General features: G+C 38.0%; 1 long non-coding RNA gene across 2 annotated transcripts in view; it reads right to left on the bottom strand.

Moving 5' to 3' along the window:
- Positions 1-19,617, bottom strand: part of LOC144578973 (uncharacterized) — a 61,087-nt gene extending 41,470 nt beyond the window's left edge. For both annotated transcript variants that reach the window (XR_013525658.1, XR_013525659.1), the window contains exon 1: positions 13,495-19,617. This is a non-coding gene — a long non-coding RNA (uncharacterized LOC144578973). The remainder of the gene's footprint in view (positions 1-13,494) is intronic.
- Positions 19,618-20,511: the final 894 nt, after the last annotated feature.

Genomic DNA, 20,511 nt, shown 5'->3' with positions numbered 1-20,511 from the left:
CAGTTGCAACTTCAAAAACATTGTATCAATGCCAACTCTTAGTTTTTCTACTTACTGCACTATAGCTGGTTGAAGATTGTTGCAAAAGGTTGATTGCAAGTCAGTTTTTTTTAATTCCATCCCTCCCTTCCTCAATTCCTTTCTTCTTTCCTTATTTATTTGCCTTCCCTCCCTATCTCTCTCTTTTGTTCTTTCTTCCCTTATTGTTAATTGTGAGTAGTTGCTACCTTGGAAGAATCAATAGTAGGATGAACTGAATTTAATACGAGGTATGTACATGCTCTGTGACGTGTAGCAAGTGACGTCAATGTCCTTTTGGTAACTCTCATCTTTATCATTCCAACTGCCATCACTGGCATGCTCCTGCTCAGGGGTTTCCTTCCTGCCAGCGACTGCTTTTACATTTTGCCACTATGACACACTGGGAGTGCTGGGATCTTGTAGACATGTAGAAATAGCTCAGAAGCAATGACAGATGGGAGTTGGTATATAAATAGCCTTTCTTGCTGCTCAGGCGGGATAATTTGGAATCAGGTGTCTTAGGCCAGCTGCTAGTTTCCCCAGTGGAATTGAGTTCAAATTGCTAACTTTATAATACTTAGTTTACAGGGCACCTTCTTTTTGCTTTCTGGTTTCATTTCGCCACTCCTCCACAAGTGTTCTTTTTAATTCCAAAGTAAACTGCTAACATTCACATGGTTATCTGTAGTTCTAGGTCTTGAAAAATTGCAACGAAGACATTATCATTCCTGGCATTCAACTTGGATGAAGCTTTCTATTTATCCCAGGCTTTGTCATTGTTTATGGTAGTCTCTGCTGAGGCATCTGCATTTATTTCTAGTTCCTGGTTGCACAATCCAACATACTCCTGAAACCTTCCTACTTTCCATAGAAGGCTATGTGGTCATAGTAACTCTTGTGTCCACCCACACCACTTTCAATCATATGGGAATATCTTTCAGTGACCTTGGGCACACAGGCTGCCTACAGGTGGCCCAGTCCTGGTAATTCATGTACCTATGACTCTAATTTTGTGAAATTGCTGCCTATCAAACAACATTCTGCCTGGAAATGTACCACTGGTTCCTCCTTGTTTCATAACCCCAACCTGAGTTTCTACCCTTACCCTCCTCTTCATGCCAGGATTAAACCCTAAATGTTTCCAATAATATTCCTACCACTTTGGTCTAGAAAGTACATTTGTTTTCTCATCTTCTTAGTAGAAAACAGTACTTCAGCAAGTACACTTGCAAATTTAAGGCATCTTAGTCTCTTTTAATGCTTAAAGCTAACAATTAATTTCTCTAATTTCTCATGATCCTTCTGCTGTGGCTTCATTATCTAGCAAGAATGTTATGGTCTAGCCTGAGAGAAGAGAAGAAAATAAAGTACACACATGTATACATGAACATAGTAGTTAATATTTTTCAGTATTTTCCCTCCCACATATGCAATGAAAGTAGTCTCAACAAAGCAATTATCATAAAGATATGTGTTCAGAGTAACAGATCACAAGATATCAAATGCTAGATAACTTTTAGGTTAGCAAGGGTAGAATGTTTTTAAATACAAGTAAGATAAAGAGAAAATACTCACCAGACTCTTATGGCATGAGAGGGGCATGTGTATGTATATGTGTGTGGGAGTGGGGCTCTACTCTATGGGGCAGGACCTATAGAGTAACACATAAAACTTCCACATAGTCATAGAAACTGATCAGATACTAATAATTACCTGTGTTTCCACATGACTTTATGCACAAATTTCTGGAAAATATACTTTTTATGTGATGGCTTTTGAAAATATGTATCCCTAGTAATCTAGACCTATTACCTCTTAACATGTTAGTTCCATTATTTCCTTCAGGATATTTACTTCTTCACATATTTATATATGAATGTAATGCTTTATTATTCTTATATATAACAACATAATAATAGAAAAATAATATATAATTATATAATATATAACTAAGTTTATATCATATTTAACCTAACTATAGAGGTTAAATTAATTATGTATGCCTATTCTTTTTCAAGTTTATGAAAATAATTAATTTCAATAAATTTATAGTTAATTAATTTAACTACAGAGGTTAAATTAATTAGTGTGCCTAATATATAATATTTAATCATAGCACATTGTATTTAATATATAATCATCATGTATATTATACATTTTTAATTTGCTCATCAAATAATGTAGTATGTTATATATTTTTTGTTGCTAATTTAACTACTAAAATACGTTATATATTTTATGTTGCTAATTTAACTACTAAAATACGTTATATATTTTATGTTGCTAATTTAACTACTGAACTATTGAAATATATTTTACATATTCCTAAATATATCAAATTTCTATTCCTATGGTATATATTTGTGTGTGTGTGTATGTGTGTATAATTGGAAAAACATATATATATATATATAGCTCCCTAATATAATTATTTAATAAGAAATAAAAAATTTTTTGTTGCACATGTTTTATTTGAGCAACACTCCAACTGGCTTATGGTGCATGATAGACACTTAATATTCCTTAGTTAATAACTGAAGTCTAATCTCTAAATCTGCTAGTGCCTTTATTTCTGCCAATCTTCAGAATTCACAGCAACATCTGTCCAAAAGGACAGGTAGATGATTGTTGCTGAAATAAACCAGAGCCTGTCACAACTGAATGCTTCATCTAGTTTAAGGAGAGGAGAAATATAGGCTGTCACATTAAGATACAGGGGGAAAAAAAGCTGAGAACCTACTGTAGTGCACGCATCTTGCTTTTCAACATGTGTGAGAAGAAAACACAGGCACATTTAAAGGCAGACCAGGGATGGCAAAGGTGATTGCTACATACATCTGTTTCTCAGTTTTGCAGGCAAAAAATGCATCTCAATATGTCGTTACTTTGTTTAAACACTGAATTAATTGGCTGCTAATTACTAGTTTAACAATAAGACTCTTGCATACCAGTTTTTCTCTTTCATAAATCTAAAGTTGAAAATTAACTAACTTTTATCAGTATTTTCTTGGTAAAACAAAATTTGAAAAAGAATAGCTACCTCTTTTACTAAAACATATTTTTAAAAGGCAATTGCTAAAAAGAAATGAAAGGTGCAATAGGAAAAAAATAACTGTACATGTAAAGTTTTATACGTATATATATTTGCATTTCAGTCATATATATATATATATGTATATATGCAAAGATACTAGATGAAATGGTCTAGACCTTTCCAAGGAAAATGTAAGATGATGTATTTTATATATATATAAAACCTTACATTTGCTTACATCATATATATATATAATATTTGCATTTCAGTCAATATATATATGTAAAGCTAGTAGGTGAAATGTCCTAGACCCTTCCAAGCAATGTGTAAGCAGATGTAAGGCAATAACTATTGCTACCTAACATCTATTGAGAGGTTTTTCATATACCAGGCATGTAGTTGATCACAATGATTAGATTTGTTTTCGTTTTCTTATAAATGAACAAAACAACAGCAAAAAAATAAAGTATAAATGAAGTTCATACTGCTCCCATTTTACAGATTGAATCATGCAAATCATATAGCAAGTTAATGGTCTATTCTTATTTAAACTCGGGTATTTCTAATCCGTAAACTTAAACTTAAGTTACTATACTTTTTGTGCCACTGTGAAGAAATGTGTAAATACACAGATAATTTTTTGTGTTATTAGATTTCCTTAAGCAGTAAGGAGGAGAATCTGCCTTTCTGACATGGAAGAAAATATATACCTTTAGCCGTAGGTACAGCCACAGTTAGTCTATAGAGCCTGCCATCAGACTTACTCAGTTTTTCTGCTGGACTATGCTTTATAACAAGCTGGCAGACAGAAGGGTGCTCCACAAATCTCTATTTCTCCTAGACACAATCTTAAGTGGAAGATGGGGTGTTTTCACCATAGGAGACATGTAACACTCTATAATGACTAGCTGTACAAACCCCTTCTGGTGAATGCACCTCTCTTTGAAGTCCACTGCTATTAAATTCAAAGTGCATAGTGTGTTCTTGGAACTACGAAGCTAATTAATGTCAACTGATGCCATGTATGCAGGCTGCCCTGAGGATTCACCCTCACTTTACAGAAAAGAACTCTCAGATGGTTCTTTTGAACATTCATCCATTTATTATTTAACAAACATAAATTAGGAACGTCTACATATATTTTGCCAGCAGTGTTTCAGGAACTGGGGTGGGAGCAATAAACAATACAATATCCTTTCCCTTGTGGAGTTTATATTTGAGAGAAAAGAGAGAAGGCTGGTAGGAAATGAGATTAAAGGAATAGCTAAGGACCCTGGTGCAAATTTGAATTTTATTGGAACTCTGATGGAAAGCCATTGGAGGCTTTTGAGCAGGGAAATGATCAAACCTAACACAGGTTTTAAAGGAATTATTCTACCTGCTGTGTGGTGAAAAGACACATACTTCTGTTCATGTGTCCAAATTAATTAATTTGTCCATAGATAAATAGCTTCTGGATTTCTCCCAAGAACCTTTCTGTGATGCATTGTAATACCACATGCAATGTGAACAAAGTTTTAGGATTATGACCCTTGCATTTTTGTCATAAGACTCCCAGCATACAATGGTGTTGGGCAGGCACCGATATTTGAAGCCTGTTCTCAAGAAAGACACATATTTTAGTCCAGTCTATTTGCAATTCTAACAAGATAGATTATCTATTTTGTACTTCTGCAGATTGCAAGCAGCACTTTTGGAGAGATTGTACTCTCCAAAATTGAAACAGACATGATAAATTTGAATCCAAAGGTAATAAATTGCTTGTTTTGGTTTTGGAATGGGTGTGTGTAATTTAGATGTCTTCTGCACTTTTTTTTTTTTTTTTTTTGAGATGGAGTCTCACTTTATCACTCCAGGCTGGAGTGTAGTGGCGGAATCTTGGCTCACTGCAACCTCCACCTCCCAGGTTCAAGTGATTCTCGTGTCTTAGGCTCCCAGGTAGCTGGGACTTCAGGAGTGCACCACGCCCAGCAAATTTTTTTATTTTTAGTAGAGACAGGGTTTCACCATGCTGGCCAGGATGGTCTTGATCTCTTGACCTGCCTTGGCCTCCCAAAAAGCTGGGATTACAGGCATGAGCCACTGCACCCAGCTGCTTCTGCAGCTTTTGTATTCTACGCCATCATATAATACTGTTCTTGTTCTAGGAACAACATTCCTGTTCCTGACAGAAAGTAGGTATTTATGAAATATATTTTAATAAAAGAATAAATGTTGACCATCTATCAATCCGGAATTGTATACTGAATGCTTTCTGTACATCAGGCAAAAGCTAAATCTCAGGTTACATATTGAGAGAACAGATGATCCCTGCCTTTAAGGAGTCTGCCACTTAATTTAGCTTTAGATTAATGTCATGACTATTTATATAGCATAAATAATAATTGGCATTCACCAAATGTTTTTTCAGTGCCAGGCACTGTTTTCTGTGACATCCATGTATTTTCTCTATTGTCCTTGGAACACAGATAAGAGGACAATAATGTTATTACCTTCATTGTTCAAATAAAGATATTGAATCTTGGAAAGCTTAAATAATTTGACGAACATCTTTGAACTGAGAAATGAACCCAGACAGTCTGACTTGGCTTCTTAACAATTAAGTAATAATTGTCTCTAAGTAGGTGGAGGTGTCAGACTGTAACTGGTATTAACCTTCAGAAAAGGAGAAGACATTTTGTTGTTGAATTCTCAGGGAAAAGTTCATGAGGAATATAGGCCAATGAAGCAATAGTAGAGAGACAGGAAGCCATCAATCCCAGAGGAACATCATCAGTGACAATGTTGAAACAGAAAAAAAAAAAAAAAACAACTATGATGTGTGGAAAAAAATAGAGGTTACAGCTTTAAAATTTCAATTAAGTTTGGGTATGTATGAAGTGTACATATTTTTATTCTTTACTTTTGATTTTTAAAATCAGAGATATGCTTTACTTGAATTTTATAATTTACTTGCATTATGTTATTTAGCTGATATAATTTTATGCATTGATCTATTTTATAAGATGTTGATTTTTGCCATTTTTACAGAAATAGCCAAGAACAGGAAACTGGAAAGAACTTGCAAATTTACACTAGCCCGCCAGAAGACGTGTGTGGAAAGGGATGGTGAGGAAGGGAATAAGGGGAGCAGAGAAAAGGAGAGGGGAGAGAAGGAGTCATGGAGAGATGAAGCAGCAGAAGCTGGACAATGGGAAAGTGGAGTGAACTAAATCGTCACAGTTTAATGTAGAAAAAACAACTACCAAAGGAAAGGATACGCTCTACTAACATAAAGTCAGGTAATGTATAATATCTGTTTAAAGTACAGCTGGCTGTATCTCAAACTATTTTTATAGCATAGTACATTGACATAAAAAGGTGGGAATATGTGTGTATGTGTGTGTGTATATATATATATTTCTACAGCGGTGCCCGAAAACTCTTCTCCTTGTGTGCCACCATGGAGGGCTTGTCTCCCTGCAGCCTATTGCTCTTCTTTCCCCTCTATCCTTCTCTAGTCTTTTCCCTCTGCCTTCCAATCTCCCATAGAGTAAGAAGACTAAGCCCAATATATTGCAAGCTGTGAAGATTTTAAATGACAAGATAAATACCAAGGAAGTCTATGAGTACTGGCAGGGTATTTCCAGAGCTCAGGGTTTAAATGCTTTAACCTTTAGACGCAAGTAGCTCTTTATCTCTGATTGACATGTGTTCTTTCGCCTTGCTGGTTTCTTCCAGTTCTTAAGTGAGTACTTTATATTTGTTCCTAAAAACATATATGATATCATTTTAGTGCATATCATCTTTTTAATGCAAATTCCTCTTTCAATTTGGAGCAAGACTTACAGAGAGGAAAGCATTGGGAAGTGCAGAGACAGCAACAGCTATTCGTAATTTTAATATTTCTTATTTCATTATGGCTTTCAAAATCTTTTTCTATTTGCACTAACTGTAATTTGTTATTTGCTAAGAATTATTATATCTGTTACAAATTATATTTTCTTATACTGATAGTCACTAAACTACAAAGGATTAAACATGACATACTTTCTTCTCTCACATAAGAGAATGCCAGAGGTGAGCTGTTGATGGTTGGCTTGGTAGCTCTGTGCAATCAACTATGACAGCTGGATTGGTAGATTAGCAATCAACTAGAACCAAAGCTTCTTTTTTTGTGCTCTGTCATCAAAAATATGTCATTGCTACCCACAAGCTTGCAAAATGGTTGCTGCAGCACCGTCTATGGTACAGAATTTCCAGATAGGACGGAGAGGAGAGCAAAAGAAGTCCTGTGAAAGAAAACCTGTCCCAGTTTCAGTGGTGAAGTTTCCCAGCAGAACTACACACACTTTTAGTTATATCTGTATAATTAAATATTTGGCCATACCAACCTTCAAGAGAAACCTAAACACTACAATTTCTTTAATGGACATATTGCCATCATGAATAAAATGGTAAATATTTCACTACGAAAGAAAAGGAGAATAAAAATAGTATAGGCATCTGCCACTCCCTGCCATAAGCATGTAACTTTTTATTCTTAACCTGGTGTCTTGATGATCTAGGCTGAAAGTGACATTGGAGATGACTTTGACCAACTTTCTAGTATTAGAAATCAGGCCATTTATTGTTAATGTTTAATAGAGACTCACTGTGATAAACAACTTGCAACTGTTGTTTATTATATTGTGATAAACAACTTGCAATTGTTGTACATTATATGCAATGTACTATTTCATCTTCGTACTGTGCTGATGAAGGTGACATAACTACTATCTAGCTGTGGTTTTGGTTAAGGCTTAAATTTAACACTAAACCTTAGCCTCCACACAGGGTCCTGGAGATAGTCAGTATGTGATATCTGTCAGAATCTAAGGTCAACACAAGTAAGGATTGTGTACTCAATATGTACCATACAAAGAACAGTGAGTGTTAGATGCTCAGTTAATATTTTGATTAATAAATAGAAGATCACAGTGCTGGCAAGAATTAAAGCAATTATATACAGTTATATATGACTCCAGAGTTTGGGCTTTAGAATACCCTGCATTGCCTTATTTATGTTTTTGTCAAAATATCTTTTCAATTTATTCATCACTTTACGTTTTTCATAGTACTATTTTCTCCCAAATCATTTGAAAACTTCATGAAATTAGAATTTTTTCATTGCAAATGCATGAAATTCAATTTAAATCAGCTTAAATGAAAGGGGAACCTATGGCAGGAAAACTGGGATTTATCAAGGAATCCAAGTCTATGCATACTCTTGGACCTTAGGAACAACTAGAAACACCCATGCCAGCAGCAAGCACTTGCTGATTCATATATTTGTTCATTTCTGCTCACCTAGGCATTCCTCCTTCACTACGTATTTTGTCATTTTATGCTCTTCTGGCTTACAAAGCAAGGAACAATACACTGTCACCCAAACTGGGTATGTTGTGTCTTCAGCAATTAGAAAGAAACAGAGTCTTGTGGATCTCAGAACTCTGAGTGGCTAGATTTGTGTAAAGTGTCTGCCTCTGTACGAATACATTGAGAGGAAGGGGACTGTAATCATCACTTCGTATCAAAATAAGCATAAATGGGCACTATGGTTTCCAGTTATTCAATCAAACATAAATTTATGTGGTGCTATGAAGATGTTTCATAGACAAGATTAAAGTCCATAACCAGTTAACTTTAAGGGATATTATCATAGATTATCTGGATAAGGTAATTGACAAACCAGTGCTGATTCTCCTCAGGATATATCCCTATCACCCCAATTTGCTTCTAGACTAAAACTAGAATCAAGTCCCATTGATCCAGGAGGTTGTGCACTACAGCCTCTTTTTCAGGAAGAATACTGCTATATTGCCAAATTATAATGTTACTATTTCTCCAAGTCATTCTTAAAGGATTTATAACCATTTACTAGGGGTATTATACTGGAGAAAGGGGAATAAGACTATTTCTGGATTGCTTTTGAACTGAAAAACATTCCTAAAAACACAAAATATTATTGCGGTCTACCAGTCAGAGAAGGTGTTTGAAGACGTCAAATAATCCATAGAGTTTTAGCCCAGATCCATCTTACAGTTGGTGCAGTTGGTTACCAAACACATTCTGTGGTTATTTCCCCAGTTCTGGAATGCATAATTAAAATGGGCATACTCAGTCCTGGCAGAATCCACACATTTGTTCTCCAGCTATTAACTGATGGCTATTTTGGTGGGAAGACCAAGTGGAAGATAGTAGAACTGCCTCTACCAAGGAAAATAGTAACCCAAAAGCGATACTGTATTCTGTGTGGGACTGCAGAGATTGGTGCCACCATCAAGGATTTAAAGAATGCAGAAGTGGGGATGCCTACCACATTCCCATTCAGCTGACCAATTTGCCCTGTGCAGAAAAACAGATGAATCTTAGAGAATGGCCGCTGACTATCACAGATTTAATCAGGTGGTGACTCCAATTGCATCTATTCTTCCACATGTGGTTTCACTGCTTTACCAAATCAGCACATTCGTTAAAATTGATATTCAGCTATTCATCTGGCAAATGCTCCTTTCTAACCACCCATTAGTAAGGGCTGCTGAAAGTATGGCTTTACACTGGCAGGTCTTAGCAATACTACTGCACTATCCTACCATGGCTCTATATCAACTTTCCAGCTCTGAATCATAATTTGGTTTACAGGTAGTTTGATCACCTGTTCCTCTCCAGAAGATATCATGCCGATTAATTATATTGATATTATGCTGATAGGATTGGGGAGTAGGACTTAGATATTATACTTGTTATATTAAATATCAAATATAGAAACTATACTTAATTTCTATTTGTCAGAGTACAGAAAATAAATCCAACAAAATTCAGAAACCTCCCACCTTATTTATAGTTTCAGGGATCCAGCAATAGTCATGTAGAAATATCCCTTCTAAGATGCATGGTAAGTAGCTACCACTAGTCTTTGCAACAACAAAGAAGTGCAACACCTAATGAACCCCTTGGAAAAAGAAGGCAACATTTTCCTCATTCGGGTGTGCTAATGTAACTGATTTACCAAGGGACAGATAAAGCTGCTAGTTATGAGCGAGGCCTCAAGGAAAAGATGGTGCTGCAACAGGTCTGGAATGCTATGCAAGCTGCTTATTCACTTGGGCCATTTCGTACAAAAAAGGCTGGAAGTTTGGTGCCTTTCACAGGCCTCTATAAGCTAATTGTAGTATCACCCTAAGATTCTGGAGCAAAGCCCTCCATCCTCTACAGAAAACTGTACAGTTTTTGGTTTTCTATTTGGACTTAGAAGACATATTAAATGCCTACTGATAGACCACCAAAGTGCTAGATGACCTGAGACTCCTCCTGTGAATACTCGCAAAATGGTGACCTCAGCAGAAGATTTTACTAACAAAGTGGATAGTATTACTAATTTTGACGACATCATTCAATCTCTTTCCCCAACCATTCTTGCCCATGTTCGATAATCCCATAAACATAATTAACATCGTGGCAGGGATGAAGGTTTCTCTTGGACTCAACAATTATAAACTGAGTGTTTTCTGACCCTTTAAACTATAAATGTGGACATGCAAAACAGTACTGCATCATCGGTGGAAGAGATACGTGTGATATCAGGCTTCAGCAGGCCCTGAAGTTTCAAGTAACTTGCGTGAGGAAGTGGACCAAAAGGCCCTAGGCCCTTCTTTGGCTATGTTACTTCTATTCTTTGAAGCCCACACTAATAGCTCCTGGAGAATTCTATATGAACTAAGAAAGAGAGAACTTGGGTCTGTTTAGAAAGAGTTCCACATGATATCCAGGATATGTGACAGCGGACGGCTATAGTACTATAGCCTCATTCTGAGACATTCTTGAAAGACAATAGTGAAATAAATTCTCATCGGTTGGCAAAACTTTGAGAAGTCCACCTGTTTGTTCATTTTGCCTGGAAAGAGAAATGACCAGAGACATAAGTCTGTAGCAATCCATGAGCATGGCTAACGGTTTGGCCATATGGTCACAACTTGGAAGGAAAATAATTGAAAAATTAGTGATAAGGAAATCTTGGGAAGAGGGAGGTGGCTATTTCTCTCTGAATGGACAAAGAATGAGAAGATATTTGTGTCCTATATGAATGCTTATGAAATCATGACCTCAACAGAGGTATATTTTAATATGCAAGTAGATACAATTACCCATTCTATGAATATAAGAAGCTTCTTTCCCTAGCCATTCTTGTCATTGACCAATGAGCTAATGAACAAATTGACCATGATATCAAAGCTGGAGTGTATACCTGTGCTTACCAATGTGGGCTTCCATTATGTAGACTAACCTGACTATACAGCCATTACTCATTATCCACTCTTTGAGAAGAGATTAAATCTAAGTCTTCTAGAATAAAACCAGATCCCTAAAATGGTCAGCCAACTACCTGGTGGCAGTTTTATTACATTGGACAGCTTTCATTAAAGAACAGGTAGTTTTTACCCTGGATCTGGATGTGCATTTCCTGACTCAGTATTTCTGCCAAACTCCACCCATGAACTTATGGAATTTCCTCCATAGGCTCCTGGAAACTTCAAATTTAAGTGAAATAACTTACAACAGATCTTCAAATAACACTGTTGACTTCAACTTCATTTTGCTATAATTTGCATTTTGAAAGAAACTAATTTTGTTATACAATGTTTCACTTAAAATCACAGTTTCAAAGAACCTATCAACAATATTCAGTGAGGACTTACTGTATTCCACGCAACATTGCTTCTGATCAAAGAATCCACTTAATAGCAATGGGCCCATGCTCATAGAATTACTGGTATTAGCATATTTGCCATTATCCTGAAATGAATGATAGCATGGATTTGGGTAGATACACAAATCCAAACCATATCAGCCTGCAAACAGTATTCATGAAGCTTTGTATTGTGTAGAAAATTCCACATAGGCAGAATGATCTTTTTCTCTATCTTTGCCTGTTTGTATTTATTTATTTATTACCTGCAATATTCCCAAATCATCCACATTATTGTTTTATTTAGCAGAATAAGAATAATGCTAAAAGGTTAAAAAATGTTTTTTTTTTCTGATTCTCATAATCTCGGAATTTTTAGTTTTTTCAGCTGATCAGTTAAAATGCAACCGCAGTCTCTGTAAATACCTAGGAACATACTCTCGGGAATATTTAAAAATACATATTTAAGTTGAGACTGCATGTCTTTCTAAGTCTACATTGTCTCTGTTTTAGATTCTGAACATTTCAATGCACATTGTAACCACTTGCCTGTTATTTTCTAAGCTTTAGATTCTTCATGTATTCCTTTTATCTTTACTTTTGCTGAAACAAAATTGCTGCTGAATTGTCCATTAACTCTTCTTAGCAACTGCACTTTCTTAAGAAAAAAAAAATCTCATGCTAGCTCAAGGCAAAATGAACAGATATTGCCAGTATTTTCAGAAGCTCCATTACATAACAAATAGGGAAAGAATATTAGGCTTAAAGAAAATTAAAGCAGTAACAATACAAGGTCTTTCTTAAGAATATTTCTGCTAAAAATTAATGTGTCTAAAATACAGAATGAGTTTGCAATACTGATGCAACTCTTCCTTATAATTAAGCATCAACAAGACAATATTATCCTTATTTTAAGTCTCTTTTTAGAAGGATAACTAAGGGGGAAATCAAATGAGACTAGCAGGAAAGATGGGGTGAAATAAGAAAGAAGAGAAAGTACTAGAGAAAAAATAGTTGTCAAAATAGTAATATTCAACCTGTGTTAACTCAATGCATAATTCAGTCTGTGTCACAGTAGACTATCTGATTCACGAAAGTAATTTTGAATGTTATCTTCTCAAACAGCAATTTTGCCTTTTGGAAAACTAATTTCAAATAGTCTAGGATTCCTCTGCAAACTGTCAACAATAATAGCAGGTAACAGAAGAAAAAGAAAGAAAGAAATTGTTGCGGGGAGAGAGGGAAAATGAATGAAAAGAAGGAAGGAAGGAAAAAAAGGAAAGATATGTTGTATGAAGTTTGATATACTCTTGTGCCAGTTATCTTGCATGTGTATTACCAATTTTTAAAATGGTTTTAAAAAGATTAACATAAAGCACTTTAGAGGTTTATATTTAGATCCATGATAATGTTTATACCTTTACATTCAATAATATATTTCTTTTTCTTAATATATATTTTTTATTGCACTTTAGGTTCTGGAGTACATGTGCAGATCATGCAGGATTGTTGCATAGGTACATACATGGCAATGTGGTTTGCTGCCTCCATCACCCCCATCACCTGTATCTGGCATTTATCCCCATGTTTTCCCTCCCCAACCTCCCTACGACCTGCTGTCCCTCCCCAACCTCTCTAACACCCACTGTCCCTCCGCTGTTTTCCCCCAACAGACCCCAGTGTGTGATGCTCCCCTCCCTGTGTCCATGTGTTCTCACTGTTTAACACTTACCTATGAGTGAGAACATGCAGTGTTTGATTTTCCGTTCTTGTGTCAGTTTGCTGAGAATGATGGTTTCCAGATTCATCCATGTCCCTACAAAGGACATGAACTCATTGTTTTTATGGCTGCAGAGTATTCCATGGTGTATATGTGCCACATTTTCCTTGTCTATCATCAATGGCCATTTGGGTTGGTTCCAGGTCTTTGCTATTGTAAACAGTGCCGCAATCAACATATATGTGCATGTGTCTTTATAATAGAACGATTTATCATCCTTTGGATATATACCCAGTAATGGGATTGCTGAGTCAAAAGGAATTTCTATTTCTAGGTCCTTGAGGAAGTTCCATACTGTCTTCCATAATGGTTGAACTAATTTACACTCCCACCAGCAGTGTAAAAGTGTTCCTATTTCTCCACATCCTCTCCAGCATCTGTTGTCTCCTGATTTTTTAATGATCACGATTCTAACTGGTATGAGATAGTATCTCAATGTGGTTTTGATTTGCATTTCTCTAGTGACCAGTGAAGATGAGCATTTTTTCATATGTTTGTTGGCCTCAGATATGTCTTCTTTTGAAAAGTGTCTGTTCATATCCTTTGCCCACTTTTGAATGGGTTTGTTTTTGAAGATGAACCTGAAAAACTGATAAATACTTTTAAAAAAATATGCTCATGAAGGTATACATTACTGCAAACTTATTTGTAAGAGGGGAAATTAGAGGCAAGGTGTGGTGGCTCACACCTGTAATCCAAGCACTTTGGGAGGCCAAGGCAGGTGGATCATGAAGTCAGGAGATTGAGAGCATCCTGGCCAACATGGTGAAACCCATCTCTACCAAAAATACAAAAATTAGCTGGATGTGGTGGTGCACCCCTATAGTACTAGATACTCGGGAGGCTGGGACAGGAGAATTGCTTGAACCTGGGAGGTGGAGGTTGCAGTGAGCTGAGATTGTGTCACTGCACTCCAGCCTGGTGACAGTGAGACTCCTTCTCAAAAAAAAAAAAAGGCGCGGGAGTGTAAATTGAAAGAAATGTAGTTAGGACTCGGAGAACAGTTAGTTAATTGTAGTCCATTAATTAATGAGGAATAGTATTTCCTTACTAAAATGATTATTAGATGCTCTATGCCTCTGGAAATGAATATAATGAAGATCTGAGAGCAACTGTTGTGTTTGAGTGGTGAGACTATAAGTAGTATTTCAATCATTAGCTTTTTTTTATGTAATGCATGGAAATGAAGAGAAAAGATTTGGCCTATGTTTTTCTTTTTCCTTCAAAATTTTACTTTTCCTAAAATAGTTGGAGGTTTTTAAATGACACTTTTTTCTAACCTCTCTCTTCTAGACCTGTATTTTTCTTTTACTTTAGTCACAGCCTGTCTTCTCTTGGCTCATTTGACCATTCCCATGGTTTTTATATTGGTTTTATTTATTCTTAGACTCTCTAATTCATTACCTACCTCAACTCTCATTTTATATCACGTATTTATTTATAGCTAAAGGATATTGTTGGGGAGGAAAGAAAACATCTTAGAAGAAGGTAAAGAAAGGGCAATAAAGAGAGAAAAAGGGAAAACAGAATGCTGTAATGCAGGTGCTTAAAGAGACGAAATTGAATTCAGATGCACATGTCCTTTTCCAAAATGATGTTTTAGTCTCATAAGGGAAGATAGACAAAAAACAATAAAATAATTGTACACATACTTACTTATAAAGAACACTCCATGAAAATGAAAATGAGTATTCTTTAATACACACACACACACACATACACACACACACACACCTCAAAAAAGATGTAAGTTAGGTTTGGGGTTCAAAGAAGGTGGTGTCCATGAATAGCTGATATTAGGATCAATTAAAAAGGATATAATAATTATTCAAGGTGAAAGGAAGAGAGTGATTATTAAGGGCTAACGAAAGCTTCTTGTGTGGAAGAGATATAAAAAGAAAAAAGGAAATAAATGAGATCTGTAGGAGCTTAGCACACATGAGAAACTCCAAGATTGTGGTTGTGGTCAAGGCATAGGAGAAAGGAGTGTACAGTTGATGATGTATGATGCGGTCAGACATGTAGACATGACATTTTATGTCATTGTAAGAACTTAGGATATTTAATCTAAAATTAAAGAAAACACAGAAATATTTAATGCTAGGAAACAAGAGATCAAACTCATGTGTTAAAAGGAATGTCTGGATGCTTTGTAGAGAATCATCTGGAAGTAGCCAAGGGTGAATATGAAAGCTATTGCAAGAGACAAAGGAAAAAGTCCTGGTGGGTTAGACTAGGGTGTGTGGACACGAATACAGAGAGGTTCTGCATCAATAATATATTTGAGATATGATTCATAAGACTTGGTAATTAATCTGAAAGCAAAAAAAAAAGTCAGAAAAAGACTGAAAAACTCATAACATTTGAAGTTTTGGTTAATGAACACATATAAAAGGGAGGTGTCTTGGCAGAAGTGCCAGAGATACAGAAATAAAGTTTCAAAGGGTAATCACAAAGAAGAGAAGTGTAAATTATGTGTAACTCACGTGTTTCTGTTTACTCTTTCCTCCTGATAGAATGACCCCAGCTAACTTACAGAATTAGGTTTTCTTTTCTTTTCTGTGTTTATAGAGATTGGACTTTCTTCACTGCCTCTTCCTCCCACCAGAGACTCCTCTCAAAACTCTCCTTGTAAGGAACTATTGTCCTTAATTATGTGAAAGCAGAAAGAGATTAGGATCTTTTGTGTATTTCTCACTGGTCTGGAACTGCTGAGCTCAAGTGATCCACTTGCCTAGTCTCACAAATTGCTGGGATTACAGGGGTGAACCACCACGCCCAGCCTGTTGTTATTTTCTATCTGGATGTCTGTCATATCAGATAGTTTTTATTTAAAGCGTTTATTTATTAGAAATAAAGAAGACTGACCGGGTGCAGTGGCTCATGGCTTCCATTTTCCTTGTCACACTCTGTCTCAGATAGCCTTCATGAAAATAGTATTCCAGAATGCAAAGTTTTGCTTTGAAGGGCCAGTGAAATCTCAAAAAGAAGCTAAAACACAGGAAGTACTAGTGGTTAATTAACTTTGACACTGAACAGCACTGGAGAAAAATTACTAGGCTTAAGCTAGAGAATCCTGGGTGATGTCTGGGAAGTTTTCTCCACCACAAAACTGACTCTTCTGGCTGGAACCTCCATTCACATGTACCTTTCCTTCTTCCTGGCTCTCAGTTCTAAAGCCTCACTACACTCCCACCCTCAAAAGTAATGCCTCCTTTATATTTTCCCATCCTTTCCTGTAGCCTTCAAACAGGGGATGATTTTAGTCCATGAGTTAGCAAGAAAAACTCCATTTCTAGATAATTCTGCTTACTTTTTTTTTTTTTGGAAACAGAGTTTCGCTCTTGTTGCCCAGGCCGGAGTGTAATGGCATGATCTTGGCTCAACACATCCTTCAACTCCTGGGTTCAAGCGATTCTCTAGCCTCAGCCTCCCAAGTAGCTGGGATTACAAGCACCTGCCACCACACCTGGCTAATTTTGTATTTTTAATAGAGACAGGGTTTCACCATGTTGGCCAGGCTGGTCTTGAACTCTCAACCTCAGGTGATCCACCCACCTCGGCCTCCCAAAGTGCTGGGATTACAGGCTCCTAGAAAATTCTCTTTGCTTTTAAGAGACCATGGTTTCTTATTTCTCTTACTACCAATCCTAATCAGAAACATACATCTAAAAATTAGCATTTCCTTTAGAGAAAAAATGCATTCTATATTTTTAAATTCATTTGCAGCCATTTAGAGGCAAGGAAAATCAGGTTATATTCTGTTACTTAGGGGGAAAAAAAGACATCAAGCAATTAACTGAAAACATTTGATTGCTTTTTTTTTTATATGGATTTCACTCGGTCATCTAGGCTGCAGTGCAGTGGCATGATGTCAGATCATTGCAACCTACACCTCCCAGGCTCAAGGCTCAAGCAATCCTCCCACCTCAGCTTCCTGAGTAGCTGGGACTTTGGGTGCATGCCACCATGCCTGGCTAATTTTATGTATTTTTGGTAGGCACAGGGTTTTGCCATGTTGCACAGACTGGTCTCCAACTTCTGTGCTCAAGTGATCCACCTGCCTCAGTCTCCCAAAGTGCTGGGATTACAAGGGTGAACCACCACATCCTGCCTGTTTTTTGTTGTGGATGTCTATCATATTATATAGTTTTTATTTAAAGCATTTCTTTATTAGAAATAAAGAAGGCTGGCCAGTGCTTGGCTCACGCCTGTAATCCCAATGCTTTGGGAAGCCAAGGAGGGCGGATCACAAGGTCAGGAGATGGAGATAATCCATCCTGGCTAACATGGTGAAACCCCATCTCTACCAAAAATACAAAAAAAAAAAAAAATTATCTGGGTGTGGTGGTGTGTGCCTGTAATCCCAGCTACTCAGGAGGCTGAGGCAGGAATGGCTTGAACCAAGGGGGCGGAGGTTGCAGCGAGCCACAATTGCACCACTGCACTCCAGCCTGGGCGAAAGATCAAGACTCAGTCAAAAGAAAAAAGAAAAACAAAGAGGGAGGGGAGGGGAGGGGAGGGGAGAAAGAAAGAAAGAAAGAGAAAGAAAGAAAGAAAGAAAGAAAGAAAGAAAGAAAGAAAGAAAGAAGAAATAAAAGAAAGAAAGAAAGAAAGGAAGAAAGGAAGAAAAAGAAAGAAAGGAAGGAGGGAACTCAAGATGGCACTGTGAGAACAACCCACGATTGGAGCTCGCATTGTGTCCACGGAAAGGTGAGTCTGAGCTGCATTTCCAGACTGATCTTTGTTGCCCACGGAACAGGGAAATTCCCAAGGGAAGAGGAGACACGGGACGCCAGGCAGAACCTCCGCCTGGCAAAGCCGGCAGCCAGGGTGGTGGCGGCCGGCCCTACCCAGAGCTCCCCACAGGGCGCACTTGTCCGGGTGCCCCGTTGAACCGGCAACAGGAGACGTGAGAGGGCTGGACTTGAGACTGAGCTAGACTTGGACAGTGGGCCAGCCAGGGGATCGCAGGGACAGAGCGTTAGGGTTGGCCCAGTGGGACAAACAAAACCGCGATTTCAAACAAGCCCCGGGAAGACGGCCCGAGACGCTCTGAGGGGGAGGGGCGTCCACCATTACCGAGGCAACCCGCCCCAACTGAGATACATGCCCATTGCTGACGCAGCCAGCCGGTGCCGAGGCAACCTGTCCCTACTGAGATACACGCCCACTGCTGACGCAGCCTGCCGTTGCCGAGGCAACCTGTCCCTACTGAGATACACGCCCACTGCTGACGCACCCTGCCATTGCCGAGGCAACCCATCCCTACTGAGATACACGCACACTGCTGACACAGCCTGCCGTTGCTGAGGCAACCTGCTACAACAGAGAGACTCCGCCGCAGGGCGTGGCGGAGACCACAGCAGAACCTGCAGGAACAGAGCTAATCTCACAACAGCAGGGCGGAGCCTCGGCAGCCAAACAGCGGCTAGTCTGCGTCCTAGCTGGGCAGGACCTCAACAGACATCCAAAAATAAAGCCCAAACCCCTCAACACAGAGCATTTGAGAAAAAAAAAGGGTTTTTTAATGAGCTCTGTTGCTGCAGAATCAAACATAGCACCCTAACAGCCTTGAATGAACAACAGAGCTCACAGCTCAGCAATTAAGCCCCTATAAAGTACAAACTATCTCCTCAAGCAGCTCCCTGACCCCTCTAAATCCAAAAGACTGACATTAGGCAGGCATCATCCTGGGACAAAGAGAGCAGAAAAAGAAACTGGTAGCATCCCTCGCTGTGCCACAGCTTCTAGAGGTGCACCCCAGACAAGCAGGGTCTGGAGCGGACCTCAGCAGTCATACAGCGAAGGGGCTAGACTGGTAGAAGGAAAACCAAGCAACAGAAATACTTCATCATCAACACTCTGGGTGTCCACTCAGAGACCCAATCGAAAAGTCAGCAACTACGCAGACGACCAGCAGACAAATCCACAAAGATGGGAAGAAACCAGCGCAAAAAGGAGGAAAAGACCCGAAACCAGAACACCTCGCCTCCTAGAAAGGACCAAAACTCCTCACCAGCAAGGGAACAAAGCTGGACGGAGAATGACTGTGACGAAATGATGGAATTAGACTTCAGAAGATGGATAATGAGAAACTTTTGTGAGCTAAAAGATCATGTATTAAATCAATGCAAAGAAACTAAGAACTTTGAAAAAATATTTGAAAAAAGATTCGAGGAAATGATAACAAGAATGGATAACTTAGAGAGGAATATGAATGAATTAAAGGAGCTGAAAAACACAATACGAGAACTTCGTGAAGCAAACACAAGTTTCAATAGCCGAATTGACCAAGCAGAAGAAAGAATATCTGAAGTCGAAGACCAACTCAATGAAATAAAACGAGAAACCAATATTAGAGAAAAAAAGCACAAAAAGGAATGAACAAAGTCTCCAAGAAATGTGGGACTATGTGAAAAGACCTAACCTACGTCTGATAGGTGTACCAGAAGAAGACGAAGAGAATGAATCCAAGCTGGAAAATACTCTTCAGGACATCATCCAGGAGAATTTCCCCCACCTAGCAAGACAGGCCAACACTCAATTGCAGGAAATACAGAGAACACCACAAAGATATTCCACAAGAAGAGCAACCCCAAGGCACATAATCGTCAGATTCAACAGGGTTGAAATAAAGGAGAGAATACTAAGGGCAGCCAGAGAGAAAGGTCGGGTCACCCACAAAGGGAAGCCCATCAGACTCACAGCAGATCTCTCGGCAGAAACACTACAAGCCAGAAGAGAGTGGGGGCCAATATTCAACATTCTTTAAGAAAAGAACTTTCAACCCAGAATTTCATATCCAGCCAAAATGAGCTTCAGAAGGGAAGGAAAAATAAAATCCTTTGCGAACAAGCAAGTACTCAGAGATTTTGTCACCACCAGGCCTGCTTTGCAAGAGCTCCTAAAAGAGGCACTACACATAGAAAGGATCAACCAGTACCAGCCATTCCAAAATCACACTGA

Source organism: Callithrix jacchus, chromosome 1 (genome assembly GCF_049354715.1).
Source record: "Callithrix jacchus isolate 240 chromosome 1, calJac240_pri, whole genome shotgun sequence".
In the NCBI taxonomy this organism is placed as follows: domain Eukaryota; kingdom Metazoa; phylum Chordata; class Mammalia; order Primates; family Cebidae; genus Callithrix; species Callithrix jacchus.
This window is presented reverse-complemented; position numbering and strand designations above follow the sequence as displayed.